At 37.4% G+C, this 14,759-nt stretch overlaps 1 long non-coding RNA gene across 2 annotated transcripts; it reads left to right on the forward strand.

The window, feature by feature from the left end:
- The first annotated feature begins 471 nt into the window (after window positions 1-471).
- On the forward strand, window positions 472-7,303 carry LOC125145204. Of its 2 annotated transcripts, none has more exons than XR_007143530.1 (5): window positions 472-1,138; window positions 1,252-1,366; window positions 1,517-1,579; window positions 2,605-2,712; window positions 6,958-7,303. It is a non-coding gene; the product is annotated as an uncharacterized LOC125145204 (long non-coding RNA). The 2 variants fall into 2 exon arrangements; XR_007143529.1 differs by having other exon boundaries at window positions 2,644-2,712.
- The last annotated feature ends 7,456 nt before the right edge of the window (window positions 7,304-14,759 follow it).

A 14,759-nucleotide genomic window follows, 5' to 3' on the forward strand; every position in this document is an offset into this window, starting at 1 on the left:
AGGACACCGAAGAAATAAATCAAAACTCGGGCCTGCATTGGAATATGTTACATGATAGTTAAGTAAAATCTACATTATTATTAGATTTAAACCTAAAATCTAATCATTTTTTGCTGGCTTCTAAAAAGGATATGGAATTTATAGTTCCTTGATTGTTACTGTATTTTAGTGTAATGATACACAAGCCACAGGCTAGGGTAAGCAAAACCAAAGAGATCTTTATTGAAGTCCGTGAGCAGATGTATCGAATTCAAAACTGTATGAAGCACTACGAAGTTTGCAGAAAGCATAAACACGCACACACACACGCTGGGGAGAACACAGGAGGAAGAGAGACAGGATCCTAGACAGGAGTAGGTGGATACGGGGAGAATAATCCGGTAGCACCGAAGGCGAGGGAGAAGGAAGGAGAGCCGATAGCTGTGAAGCAACCGGGAGTCTGGAGCTTGAATGACTGCGGGGAAAAATCACGTTAGCACATACGAGACCAGACAATGACTGAGTGACTGAGAGTGGTTTATATAGGGTGTGCGTTGATTGAAGAATGTGGATCAGGTGGTGCTAATTAGTACTCAGGGGAATGTGAGTGCTGGTGAGTGAGAGAAGGACCTGGTGACTCCGTGACATTTAGCTAGTAATACATGCATTTTTATACATTTTAACATAAGGCAATGTTATGGTTTTTAGACATTCTGGGAATTAAGGCTAGTCTGCAAGTGAGCATCAGTTCAGAACTATCTTATATAATATATATAGAATGTTATAGACAAAAATGACAAAAAATATTTCCTGTAGCTGTTTCTTTACATGTATTTGGTTTTCTAATGATTTTCATTTACAAACTGCCATCTTGTCCACAATTCTCAGTAAACACTTTTTTTGGCATCTTCTGAAAACTTCAGGTAGCACTCATGTCTTCAGCTTAATCTCACCTCTGGTCAATGTCAGCTCTGTTTGCTGTTTATAATCCTGAGCTGCTCCTTTCAGACCAGCACACACAGCAGAGAGTATAAAATCACTCTCAGATTTACCAAAAGCCCTAAAAAAGCCTGGCAAGTTTAAACCTCTTTCATAAAGGTCAATGTTAATCCAGACAATTTCAAAACCAAACCCAACGCCAGCTGTTGCACAGGAAGTGGTAAGTGTAGAAACAATCAGCACTGCTCAGGTGTTGGAGAGGCTTTCCAAGTCTGGCTAAACAAACACCTAAAAACTAATTTAAGCCAAATGTTTAAAATCTGACATCCAAAGGCATGCAGCTACTGAAGAATGCATTAGATGGTGGAGCAATGAGGAGAGAAAACATGAGCAGAGCAGAGCTAGTTTCTTGTTAAAGCTTGTTCTTCAGTGTCTCCAGCTGGTGGAGGTAAAGACCACAAATCCTACATATAGTACATAAATGAATAACAAGCCTGCTCCTGTTATCCTTTAACACACCAAATGTTAATTATCTTAGTCCGATGAAATCTTTAAAATATTTTAAGCACTGGACTTTATACGGCTTTCTGTTATATAGAGAAAATATGATGCTATAATTATACTCAGGAGCAAAAGCAAGAAGGGCAATGAAGATCCTCAGGTGAGTAACCTGAGTATCCATGAGGAAGAACTGTAAGATTACTGTTATAAAATGTTATATATGGCTTTAGAGTATAATTCAGGTTTCACTCCAAGGACTAAATTGTTATTCCAGCTGAGCGGCCTTAAAAAATGAAAAGAAAAATAGATTGTGTGTATGGGTGTGTAGACAGCAATGTTTCACTCACTTACTGAAGCCACAGAAAGGACTCTGTCTGCTAAAAGCCTATACTGTAGGAAAAGACACCGGTAGGAAACCTGTATTAAAAATAACATAGTAAAGAGCACCAATCTGAGAAATGTATTAGCTAATAATGAATTATTTAATTAATAATAAGAATAATGATATATAATAGATAGAATATTATATTTAGAATATTTATTAAAATAGAATGTAATGAGTTATAAGGAATAAGGGGATGATAGCAGTTATTTATAAATGACAAAACTTAAGAAATATTCAGTAAATGAAATTTTGATAGTAGCATTATTATTATTGTTATTTTTGTTGTTGTTGTTATTATTGTTATCAATAATAATCAACATCAATAATAATAATAATAACAATAATAGTAATAATGATTATGATTATGATGATGATTGTTATTATTATTATTATTATTATTATTATTGTTATTATTCATTCATCTTCTACCGCTTATCCAAACTTTTATTGTTGTTGTTGTTGTTGTTGTTGTTCTTGTTGATTATCTTTTTTTAATGCATACTGAAGAAAATGTCAAACCTTAAATACAAGAATGTTTTACTGGAAAATTCATTTATAGGTCAATATTTATATACTGATTATTGCAAGACATTATTTAGAAACAATTTTTTTCTCTCTCTTTCTTTCCTTCTTATTCTTTTTTCTGGTGTGGACTGTATCTATCTTTTCTGTCTTCTTTTAATTTTAGTACATATATGCCACTGCTTCTACTAATAACATGGATTTTTGAAAGATGGACTACTCTTGTGTATATACAGTATGTCTCTGTGTATAAAATTTTACTGATCTTATCTACGTAGCTTTTAAGCAGCTAAAATGCTGACACACCTCCTTTCCAGAAGCACACACTTTCTACACTAGATGAGTGCCTTGTCCCTCATCCCCAGCCCCTGCCCCATGATCTACTGGTAAGCAAAATCGTGCTTTCTGTTGACATTGTCTATCACTGTTGCCTCAGGAGAGAGAAGCTTATTAAAACTTACCCAGTCCCAGGAATGACTGAATGGCTTAGCAATGATTTCTACTGAACAAAGTTTCTGAACAAATAGGATATAATTAAGGATTTTGCTGAAGCCAAAACCAGAAAGGTTCAATTCAGCTAAAAGGACTAGATTTTTGAATATGCAAAACAACAGACAAAAAGAAGACTCTTGCTTAAGGTAAAGGCAAGAAAATAGCATTAGTTCCAGCTAAAATGATTCTGTATCATTTTGAATAAGACAGTGGATTATTTTTATTTTTTTTAAATAAGAATTTTTGTCTTATACCTAAGTGTAAGAATTGTTGTGCTGTTACTGTAAAATATATCTGTTTTATATTTGTCTAACTTATTTCTATAAACTGTACTCAATATCATTGTTGTGCAAACCAAAGGACAATCTTAGGCAATGTTGGGGTGTGGGTGCTCCGGGTCCTCACTTTGCTTGGAACCCCAATGATAAACACACCCCTGTCTGTAGTCATACAGGAAACTCATACTTACACTCAGTCGGTTTTTAGCATGTTTGAAACATATATTTCCTTGTAAATACTCTCAGTGGTCATTTTATCAGGTAAAGCTACCTGGATCACTTTGTTTTTGGACTCAGCCATAACTCTCAGGCATCTTGTTAGGAGCTACTTGGACAGTTCCCTGCCAGACCACTAGATGGTGCTAGGAAGCGGTTTATCATAGCTGTCTTTTCTGTTTATTATTCCCTATGTGCAATTATGGATCTCCGCCTATATGCATTGCCCAACAAAAAGTGGTACAGCTCCCACATACTTTGACACACAGGGGTGAGCCTGGTCTTATTTGAAAGAAGAGATTCTCTAGTTTCAGAAACTAGTTTCAGATTGATTCTAGGCCTTACTGGCACAAAGTTACAGGGGTTTGAATGCAGATTTTTCTGTCCGCCTGGGTTGTTTTTCTGATAAACTGATTAATCTTATTTTTCTGGAACATGTTAGGGACCAAATAACAACTGAGAGTCATAGCCACATATCTTGGCTTTCACCAAAAAAAAATTCAAGTCAAAAGACCCAAAAATGGATTTTATATGAATATTTTTCTACGGCCTGGTCGTCGGGTGCAGCGTTTTTGTGTACTTGTTTACTGTATAACTTTGAAATAAAAGGCTGCAGGCTCAGTCTGAAAGGCCATAAACAAGCAGAGACTCTCTCTCTATCACTCTGGTGTGAAAACAGGCCTGTAACTTGACACCCTGAGCTGTGAGAGGGACAAAAGGTCAGGGATTACGCAAGAATTCTTCTGCGCATCCAGTTCACGCAGACACAGTCAAAGAACATAAGGCATGTCGCATACCGTTGGAATCGTCTGCTTATTGGCTAAACGGCTGTATAGGTCCCAGCCCATTTCATTGCTATTGGAAGGAGTAATTGTCAGTCAAAGGCGGGTTCCCAAAAATGAGGTCATGCCACCATTGGCTTCCTAGCCGTCTATCTCAGCCATACAAGCACCGATTGGCTCAATTGAGGGCTTATTTGATTCGTTAGGACCTGGGCTATAAATATGACTTTGAATTTTTGAATATCCCAATAAGGAGTTAGAGCGGCAAAACCAGATGATGGCGCACTTCTGTTTCCAGTTTTCAGAACACTAACGGAATATTTGCGGCGCGACCAGAGCGTTTTGGATTAAAAGGCTTACAGATTTCAATTCATTGGACCTGTGTGGATTTTTGTGGATTATTTGTGTTGGAATATATTACCCCAGTGAAGAAAGAGACGCGTCTAAAGGTAAGGGAAAAACCGGTCTAGCGCCACCTAGGTCAGTTTTGTCCAAAAAATTTTTCTAATTGTATGAAGGCTGTGAATCATATTGTGCTTTGTGTGTGGGCTTAAAAATTATTGAGAGTATAAACTTTACTAGGTAAAAAGGTTTTTTCGTGTTTTTGGAGGATTTGATGCTTTAAAGTTGAATTGAAGCTTGTTTCTGGGTCATCCCCTAGTGGTCACTTCTACTTCTGTGCCGTGCACGGCACGGCGACCCGTAAGAGGTTGTGCTTTCAGAAACAGCCACTAGATTAACCGCAGTAGGGTCACTATATTGTCTTCCACCATAAAGATGCGGACATAACAGCCTCTTTCTTAAGAGTTTGACACTTATGTGGAAGTCTTCAAACACATGAGTCCAGACATCATACAAAAAAAGAAAGAGTAAATATAATAATTCATGGCCTCTTAGGACTTCCATACCTTATCATTCTAAACATCTATAGATCTTAGGCACAAGTTCCACACACTTTAACCATGTTTGTGTCACTGCTTTGTGAACTGTCCATCCAAATAGTAATACTAATAATTATCGCTCTGGATAAGGGCATCTGCCAAATGCTGTAAATGTAAAAATGTAAATGTAAATAATAATAATATCCAGTCACCATCTGTACTATGGTGTTCTTTTCCACTGGAGGACTGGTAGAAGTTTGGTAACAAATATTCCAGAGTAAAAGATGAGTTGCAGTAATTGGTACTTAAAAAGCATACCAGTATATCTGTAGAATAGATAATGAGAAAATCCATTAAAAATCTTGCTAGAAAATTAGTTATAAGTTATAATTGAATTACTATCAGACTTAGCTTTAAGGTGCTCAGTTGTAAATGACGTGCATTGTTTAGTGTAATAGTATGTTTAATCTACACATTTGGTTATATTTACTTGAATGAAAAAAAAAGATTTTTTTTTTAATACTTATAGCTTACACTTGCTTGCTGGTGTCACGGCTGCCATGCTGGACATGATCATGTGGACTATATGGCTTTTAAATGGCTATTTATGCTTTATTACTTTTTCATGCAAGATATATTCAGCTGCAGCAGAGTTGATGAGGGCTTGAAATATTGAGGTTGTTTTCTCAACATCTCGAGTGTTAGGAAGTGTATGTTTGAGATTGAGGTTTGGGTTGGTTTGTATAGATTTACATAAATACAAATATTTAAAGTGCATTTATTTAAGTTAATATTTTGTAATGAAAAGCCTTGTCAAAAAATTTTGGGGAAAAAAGTCAAATGTTTTAAAGGTTGTAATTATGTTAGCTTGTAGAAGAGAACATTCTGTTTTGCTTATTCTTCTCAGAAAAAATAGAAAAATGTATTCATTGCTACCCCTCCTAGGGCTTTCAAGCCACATTCAACTTAATATCATATGTCGTAGACCCTGGTCTGAAGTTTGTTGCTATTACTTTTCTAAGCGATACGAGTACCGAGTCTCAAATCGGACTTTTTTTGACATAGACACCCATAATAAAATTTAGAGGTTTATAACTCTAAATAATATAGATATCTACACCAAAATCAGCCAGCTTCTTTAAGGTGGTAATCTAGACAAAGTTTTAAATTGGTGCACCAACTGGCCTTACGGTTTTCCTGCAGCCTCGCCCCCAAAAGATGCAAAATCAAAAAACTTTCCACAACATTGACATGTGACATATCAAAACAATAAGGGGAACTTCCTCATGGGTATTTGGATGACCTCACGTGACTTCACATGCAGCCCCCAAAATAAGAAATTACCACAAAATGGACAGGTGATATCAAAACACTCAGTCAGTAAACAGAAGGGATTGTGAGAGTGCAACATGACTGGCAACATTTGAACCACAGAGAAATCAGCAAGAACTGAGCACAGTCAGATGCCTGTAAATTGGTGAATGTTTTCTGTATGTTGACCTCCATTTCTGTAAAAACCGAGGATCATTTTAAGTTAGTTTAAATGTATTTACTGTTAATAATTGTTCACTGAAATGACTACTTGAATACTTTATTTAGAAGTTAATCAAATTACTTTAATAATGATATACACACTGCAATAACATCACAAAACACAACTGTTTGTCCTGCTAATTCAAAGCTGCTAATTTAATGCTCGTGATCCTTGCGTACGATCTGTGTGTGAGTTGAAACCGAGCTCCTTGCAGACAAGTACACACAGGAAGGGATCGGAGATTAATCTCACACTTGTTAAACAGTCCAAAATGAAAGGAATGTCAGTAAAAAACAGTCAAGAAAAATGGTATGTATATAAGGATCAATGTAAACATGGCAACAGTTACAACCAGCACACCAGGCTTCCTGTCTGTGGCCTGGTTTCTGTCATGGGGTACTTTCCACATATTAATTGAATAGTTTGAATCCTGTTTGTATGTTACAAGGAATGGAGTCAGGATCAGCTCCAGCAGGTCACTGAGGAGGAAGACAGCAAAGACTGAGGTTCGACCTCCGCTCTTATAATGGCAGTACAGTACACTGAGAGCCCAAATAAGAGCTGGAAAACCTGCACACACACCGGCGATGAGGAAGATGGACAGGCGGATGGGTTTGGTGTTCAGGGTCGCACTGTCAGAATACCAGTTCTTTAAGCAGTACATGATGTGGAACACTGTATGTAATTAAAAATGGACAAAAGTAGTGATGAATGTTTCTTTAATTAACAGCAAACTGTAAATGACCCAATACAGAGACATACTAGCTTTGATAAATCCTTTTATTTAAACCAAATATTGAGATCTGCTTCTTGAGAACTGTTTCACTGATTTGAGTTTTATGCATTTTAATGGTTGTAGTATGACTTTACTTCTGAGGTAAATGTGAACATGTTTATGCAACCTAATGAAGTTTTTACAAGTAACTGGATTTTTGAAAACATTTCATACGTGACTAAGAAAGATCCTAATTAAATATCTCTCTAAATAAAACTTTGGTAATCAAACAGCAGAAAATAAAATGTAATCAAATTTAAAACTCTTGATAATAAATACTACTACTACTAATAATAATAATAAGTGTTTCCCGATCATTAATTATCAGGAGATAATATAACATAATAGTATATTAATGAACAAACAATGCTGATTGAGGCACTTCCGGAATAAACTAATGAAATTAGCAGCTAAAATATTTCTGATAATTTCCATCGATATATTAAATTAACTTGCGTTAAAAGTACGTGGAGAACTCAGGAATCCCTGGTCCAAGAAAATACAAAGCTGACTTTATAACTGAATTCAAAAAAGGAGAAATACTGAGACTGTGCTGTAACATTGTGAGAAAGGGAGGAGAAAACAGTGATAAAGAGATTGTGCTGTAAAACTGCACATAAGTCTCACATTGTCTGTATTTTCTCATATAGTCTGATTTATCCTGTCTTGTCTGTTTTTGTCTTGTATAGTCCAAGCTAAATGTATAGTATTATTTATGTCTGTGTTTTGAGAGTCACCAACAGCTGGAACCAAATTTCTTGTGTGTCATAAACCTGATTCTGATGTGTGTATATGTGTGTGTGCGTGTGTGTCTCGATGTACACATGGTTGTCCACATACCTCCCTAAAACATGCCAGATACTAGAATGATGATTCTAAATAGCCCACAGGTCTGAATATTTGTAGGGTATCCAGGAATGGCATTAGAATTAGAGTAATAGACATTAGATCCACCAGGATCAGGATAAAGTAGTTAATAAAGATTTCAGAAATGAATGAAAAAAACAATTTAACATGTTAATAGTTTTCTATGAACAAACTGAGAAATTGGTTCAGTATATAAAAATGATTTCAGATCGGTCACGATAAACTCTGCTGCATCAGAGTTTGTTTAAAGACTAGAGATTAAGACTAGAGCCTATAAAATCTTGCAGGTAATTTAGAAATACATTTCATTTGTACTTTAAAACATGCACCGGAAAATTTGGACAATTATTGTGTTGGAATAATAAGGATTTTAAGAATAATTTATGGTGCTAAAATTTAATTCCTGTGCAACATGCATTAATACTAATAATAGGTCAAGTGTCGACAGAACGCAGCTTCCTCTGTGGTTTCCTTCTTTGAATTAGCAGAATTCTATTTTCAGGCAGTATTTCAGAATCTGACTCATCAGCATGTAACTTATTTAAAAAAAAAAAAAGACAGCAAGAGTGAGGAAACAATACTAGCAATACAAAAGCAATAAAGTAGGTACAATGTGTAGTGCATCAAGATGCACTTTAGCTCAGTTGTGGATATTTACAGTTTTAGCTTAAACCTTACACCTTTATCAAGAAAAATTTATAATTTGAAATATAAAAAATATCAAGGGCTAAAAATAATTTGTCATGTACATGATGTGTAAAGTCAGTAATGTTAAATATTCATTGTCTGCTTCTCTGTAATTTTTGCAGAACACACTAAATAATGGATGCAGGCAACATTGCACTCCTGAACACATACACACAAAAACGGGGCCCGGGTTTAGGTGACGTCTGGAGCTGAGCGGCTGCAAGCAGCAGTGGTGTTGTAGCTTTGGTGGAGAGAAGGTGTGTATCGCTCTTCTCTCTGTTCATCGGTACTTTGTCATGTTTAACAGTGCTTGGTTTACGTGTATATTGTGTTTGCTCAAATTTAACCCAAAAATTAGCACGAAACAGACGTCATTAGAAAGTTAGAAACTCTGCCGGTGTTCTGGATTAAAGTCATGGCGGAATACCCTGATATTGTCACCACAGCACTTAAATCCCTATTGTCATTTCCAACATGCTATCTGTGTGAAGCGGGGTTTTCTGCAGTGACCGCAACCAAAACAACACAACACACTTCGGGTGTCATTGTCTCTTATTACCCCAGATGGTACCGTCTCGTTGCAAAGAAACAAGCTCAGGGTTCTCATTATTTAGCGTTGTAGTGAGTTAAAAAGGCATGTTTAAATACAATTAAATTAAAACTTTATTTAAATTTTATTGTATTTTTGTATTTGTCTAGGGGTCAAGGGTGCAACATTAAAACATTGAACGTGTACTGGAAATACGTAATAATTGGAAACCACCAAGTCCACATTAGTGTCTTTTATTCAGGTGAACCATCACCAACTAATCCAAACATTATATACATAAATTTACAAACTACATACAGTCGAGAACCAAACCCAAAATAATTCACATTAAAAACAGGGACAAGAGAAAAGAACAAGACCGTGCCAAATCAAGGAAAGAAACAAAAACAAACTTACTAAACCGGACACAAAACTTCTAATCTAACTCAACCGTCACGATAAACCATACGTTAAACGAAAAGAAAACTCTTCAGCGTGCAAGACGCCCTAAATACACACACTTACTAGAAACAAAAATACAAGGGGTGGCACGTGTCACTAACCTAGTGTTCTAAACAAGTAGCAGTGGCTCAGTGTCGCACATGTACATCACGTGATGTCTTACCTGTTCTACCTCTTTCCCCGTTTAATACTGTCATTTGATATTTGATCAACCAGATAACAGTCGATAGGAAACACCAGAGAGACAGGACCAGAATGAGGCATGTAACACTGATGCACCAAAGAACACAGACTTAACCAACAAATGAATGCAAGGATGGTACAGGACAAAACAAAAACCACATCAACCACCAGACAACCAATAGAATACCGCGTGCCAGAGAACTCCCGCCTTCTGCACAGGTGCGCCTTTTAAATCACATGTAGGGCGCACTCATTGGTGGAGCTGCGCGTTGTCATCACCATGCGTCACGGTGATTGGCAGACACAAATTGACCTGTTAAAGCAAAAGTTAGGACAAAAGAAAAGGGAAGAAAACAACAAAAAAACACCATTCCAAAAATATATATATATAGGGACGTAACACTAGATAAAATGTATACTTTTACTCCGATATATTTCCACTCATATATTTGTATATATATATATACACTAGATGTCGCCTTGTATAGGGCGGTACGTTGGAACGAATGCGTCAATTGAGCCGCCATCTTGGTACGGGGGACCCCCACCTCTTAATGCCTTAGCGTCAATGTAGGCAAAGAAATAAAATCACCATAAATCGTCATGAATGCGATTCTAGTTTTTTGGTTCGTTCCAAAGGTCAGACATGTATTTATCATTAAGTCCAGATAAAATTTAAGGCTTTGATATTAAGATAATCTACTTTTTCACAATATAATGCATAGTGCTATTAGGTGTAAGTTTATTACTTACATTCTTCCACTTGAGTAATCTTCAAATGAACAATCACTACTTACCTTACAGCCTACTGCATGCAACACTGCTACTATGGTGTGACTATACTATGTTCATTTAAATATTTTAATTGTATTAGTTTATTAAATATGATACACAAATTCAAGAGGAACATAATGTGAAAGTTAGATAGTCGAGGTGCCAAAGAGCGTTCAATCTTATATTTATTCATTTCATGCAATACTTTTGCCAGATTAAATACGTATATAATAAAGTCACATAAACCAAAAAAAAAAAAGTTTGACTTTGGGGCTGAACTTGTGTGTTACACTGCCAACCTGACTAGTGAGATCCTTCCAGGACTGTCAGCTGAATTAACCATTTGAAAAAAAAAGTCTTTAGTGTCCCTGCAACTTGTCCATGACTGACGTCTCTGTTTATCACTTGGGAATCTACAAACAGATTCAGATTCTGATTATTTTATTTAATACCATGTCAGCAATCAAAAGCTATTTTCATGGCAAAATTCAATTACAAAAATATAAATATCATATAAATGAAATAAAAACAAAACAAATATAAACAGCAAGTCATATTATACCTATTTTTATTTTTATTTTTTTTTAAAAATCCAAACCTTTTTCAGGCATAATGTCATTAAATATGTCCTTATTAAGTGAAGTAACTTGATAAAAGAGCATTCTGCTTGTGTTAAGTCCAGAAAAATCTAATAAAATATGTTTGACATATAAGGGAATCTTACAGAACATACATAAAGTTTGGTCTTTTCAGCTTTAAGCAAAAAAGCATGGGTCAATTTTTAACGTCCTTATTAAGAGCTTCGGAATCTACAAACATTGTCTGTTTTCCTAACTGTCAAAAACTAATAGGTAACTAGCAGGGATTAGCTGCGGTCGTTAACCAAGGACTGAAACAAACCAACCAAACCATAATTTCCTAACAATTCACACACAGATCGTACAGAAGGATCAGGTGCATTAAATTAGCAGCTTTGAATTAGCAGGACAAACAGTAGATTGTTTTGTGATGTTATTGCAGTTTGTATATTATCAGTTTTGCAGAAATGGAGGTCAACATACAGAAATTATTTACACCAGTCTACAGGAATATAATTGTTCTTGCTGGTTTGTTTGTGGTTAAAATGTTCCCAGTCATGTTAGACACACATTCTTACAATCCCTTCTATAGGAACAAATTGCTTTTGCAAAAAATAAGTGTTGCAAGTAATCGATATCTTTGGCAAATGCTCTCTAACGCCACTGTCTGGTGAAGCAGATTCCCAAGCAGCCTGGCTCCAAACAATAGTGCAAAAATGATTCCACATGGATTAAAGTCCTCTTTGAATATGTATGTTACAAGGAATGGAGTCAGGATCAGCTCCAGCAGGTCACTGAGGAGGAGGAAGACGGCGAAGACTGACCTTCGACCTCAGCTGTTATAATGGCGGTACAGTACACTGAGAGCCCAAATAAGAGCTGGAAAACCTGCACACACACCGGCGATGAGGAAGATGGACAGGCGGATGGGTTTGGTGTTCAGGGTCGCACTGTCAGAATACCAGTCCATAAGGCAGTACATGATGTGGAACACTGTATGTAATTAAAAATGGACAAAAGTAGTGATGAATGTTTCTTTAATTAACATCAAACTGTAATTATTTTAAAAAATGAAAAAAGTTTTCATGTTAAAAAGATCAAGTTCTGTTCATTGACCCATGGTGATTCTTGTGTTCACAACATTTTATAATAATTTTTAATGGTTCTATAATTTATAAAAGAGTTAGGAGAATTTAAAGATCATTAGAATTTTAAAACTCTAAAAACTCTATTTTCTTTCATTTGTTAATTTAGGGATGTTTCTACTTACCAAAGAAAAACCAATCTGAGCACAAATAGAGACTCCATTGATTTTCTCAGCTGTCCTCACTATCTGCTGCAGGGTCTTGCGATGGTCACTCTGTGCTCTCCTGAAGACAACAACCATCTCTTACGTTTTATCAACATGCAGAGACAGGTTGTTGGCTCTACACCCGGTGGTTAGCTGTTGCACTTCCTCCCTGTATGCTGACCCGTCGTTCTTGCTGATGAGACCCACCACGGTCGTGTCATCGGGGAACTTGATAATATGGTTCGATCTGTGCATTGCTGCACAGTTGTGAGTCAGCAAGGTGAATAGCAATGGACTGATCACACAGCCCTGTGGGGCTCCAGTGTTCAGTGTCATGGTGTTGGAGATGCTGTTCCCAATCCAGACTGACTGAGGTCTACCAGTCAGGAAGTCCAGGATCTAGTTGTAGAGGCACCAATCAGATTGATGTGCCTCATAATGAGCTTCTGGAAGCATTTCGTAACGATGAGTGTGAGTGTGATGGGACGATAGTCATTTGAGGCAGGACATTGTCGATTTTGTTGGGATGGGGACAATGATGGTTGTCTTGAGGCACATAGGAAGAACAACACTGCTAAGGGGAATGTTGAACATGTTAGTGAAGACATCTGCTAGCTTTTCTGCTAGCTGTTCATTCCCTGAGCACCCTACCAGGATGTTGTCTGGTTCAGCAGCCTTCCATGGGTTAAATCTGTGTAGAGCTTTCCTCATGTCGGCAAGTGGATAGACAGAGTACCTGGTCGTCGGGGGAAGGGATGGTCTTCCTTGCCGTTATGTTGTACTGCCCCTCAAACCGAGCATAGAAGTTTTTCAGCACATCCAAAAGGGAGGCATCGCTATCACAGGAAGGTGAAGCTGTCTTGTAGTTCATGATTGCCTGTATGCCCTGCCACATGCGCCGGGTGTCTCTGCTGTCTTGGAAGTGGCTGTGGATCATGTGGGCATGTGCACGCTTTACCTCTCTGATGGCTCAGGACAGTTTTCCCTTGCTGTTCTTAGGGTCGCCCTGTCCCCTGTTCTGAAGGCTAGGTCTCTAGTCTTCAGCAGCGCACACACTTTAACAGTCATGCACGGCTTCTGGTTGTAGCAGGTCTTGGAGATGGGCACGTCATCAATGCCGATGTAGCTGGTCACTGATTCTGTGTACTCCTCCCCTGTGTACTCCTCCGCTGTGTACTCCTCCGCCGTTGGTTGCAGCCTCCCTGAAGATGTTCCAGTTAGTGCACTCAAAGCAGTCCTGAAGAGCAGAGGTGGCTCCTGCTGGCCAGTTTTTTACCTGCTTCACCTGCTTCAAACAGAAACTATACACTAATATTTTTGAAAATGCAATTTGTTCTTATAGAATGGATTGTGAGAGTGTGTGTCTAACATGCCTGGGAACATTTTAACCACAAATAAAAAACAAGAACTGAGAACAATTACATTCTTGTAGACTGGTGTAAATGTTTTCTGTACATTGATCTGGAAAACTGATCATATACACACTGCAATAACATAAAAAAACACAACCTACTGTTTGTCCTACTAATTCACACACACACCACATTTGGTGGTTCTGCTTCTTTAGAGAAGGAAACCACAGAAGAAGCTGGGTTCTGTCGACACTTGACCTATCATTAGTACCACCGCATGTTGGAAACGAAGTAAAGTTTTAGCACCAGTGACGAGCAGCTTTGTGGATGAAAAATCTTCATTAAATATTGGAGGAAAATGGTTAGCTAGGTTTTAGGTTAAAAGTCCAATATCCACAACTGAGCTGAATTGCCTCCCCCGGTCCAAAGACATGCATGTTAATTGGCGTCTCTGGAAAATTGTCCGTAGGGTGTGATTGTGTGAGTGAATGAGAGTGTGTGTGTGCCCTGCGATGGGTTGGCACTCCGTCCAGGGTGTATCCTACCTTGATGCAGAAAAATGCCTGAGATAGGCACAGGCTCCCTGTGACCCGAAAAGTTCGGATAAAGCGGTAGAAAATGATTGAATGAAAAAAGTTGTATGTTGATCAGTCAGATTCTGAAATACTGCACCAGAAGTGTTGCATTCTGCTGTGCACAGTTCTGTGGTGGTTCTGCTACTTCAGAGAAGGAAACCACAGAAGAAGCTGTGT

The sequence above is a fragment of the Tachysurus fulvidraco genome, chromosome 7 (assembly GCF_022655615.1).
Source record: "Tachysurus fulvidraco isolate hzauxx_2018 chromosome 7, HZAU_PFXX_2.0, whole genome shotgun sequence".
In the NCBI taxonomy this organism is placed as follows: Eukaryota; Metazoa; Chordata; class Actinopteri; order Siluriformes; family Bagridae; genus Tachysurus; species Tachysurus fulvidraco.